Raw genomic sequence first — 1,272 nt, forward strand, 5'->3', positions numbered from 1 at the left:
AAGTATGGAACAATAAGATGTTTAATATATGATGGAGCTTGGTTGTTAAGAGCTTTGTATGTTAGGAGTAATATTTTACATGCCTCCCATCAAATTCAGAATAAAATGTAGAGAAAACCTCAAACTAAAGAAATAAGATCTCTCCTGCTAACTCTAGTCAGAGCTCTAGCAGCAACTTTTTAGATCAACTGAGGACTTTTAAAGAGTTAATAAAAAGATAATAAAAGGAATAAAATCATGAAGTCTGCAACCTTTTTGAACAAGGTTTTTCTAATTTTAGTGAAACTATTCAGGTAGAAAGTGGTCACCGTTACATTTTTAATGTAAATGTTAAATGAAATGTCTTTGGTGAAGAAAAACACCAAGGTATTTTACATTAGAACTGGAGRCCACATTAACGACTAAAATGCTTCCAACATGTYAGTTGTGTTTAGATGCTCAGATAAATGACTTACAGCTATTTTTTCAAGATTTTTTTAGTGAACAAGAGATTGAATATAGGTCAWTAATAGACCAGAACTCCTGAATCAAGATCAGGTTTCTTAATTAAAATTTTAATAAAGTGACCTTAAAGCCTCGTGGGACATAACCACTGATCAATAACAGATTAAGCAGCTCGACTACAAGGATAATAATCATAGAAAACACATCTTTATCAGTCTGGTTGGAATGCAGTCTAGCAGACATTTTTCCTTTTATTTTTTTGTGGAGACTGTGCACATTGATCTAACATCACTGCATTAACACAACACCAAAAAAGAACCAGAATTAAGTGCGTTACTACATTTAATCCTCATGAAATTGATGGTTGGATGAAGCCAGGGGTGGACTGGGGCAAAAAAAGTGTCAAAAAGTGGAATTTAGTACCTGACTGGCCCATTCAAGGTCCAGGCTGGCAGATGGTGGAGGTGGAAACAACAAACGTCATCTCAGTGCACTGTACAAAATCTAAAGATGACATGTTGAGGAATTAGTAAAGTAATTAAGATAGCAGAGCAGCAGTTAGCTCGCAGGTGTTGACCCTCAGAGTTCCATATGGTCATTTTTAACTCTTTTTGATTTTACCCCCCAAAAATAACATTATTATAATCTAATGCGGTATCATTTTCTTTTTCCAGCTCATGAACTGTGTGAATTTAAACTATTTTTTTCATTTAAATATACTGGTATTGTATAGTAGACCTTAAATAAATAAATAAATAAATTCAAGTAAAATAAAATAAAAATCCAAGTGGGCCAAGTTATTTGTGAAACCCACAAACATTTATGAAT

The 1,272-nt window shown here is 33.3% G+C and overlaps 1 protein-coding gene across 1 annotated transcript in view; it reads left to right on the top strand.

Moving 5' to 3' along the window:
- Positions 1–1,272, top strand: part of LOC106534552 (CD166 antigen homolog) — a gene marked incomplete in the record, with an annotated part of 35,108 nt that overhangs the window by 6,571 nt on the left and 27,265 nt on the right.

The sequence above is a fragment of the Austrofundulus limnaeus genome, unplaced genomic scaffold, assembly GCF_001266775.1.
Source record: "Austrofundulus limnaeus strain Quisiro unplaced genomic scaffold, Austrofundulus_limnaeus-1.0 Scaffold1206, whole genome shotgun sequence".
In the NCBI taxonomy this organism is placed as follows: domain Eukaryota; kingdom Metazoa; phylum Chordata; class Actinopteri; order Cyprinodontiformes; family Rivulidae; genus Austrofundulus; species Austrofundulus limnaeus.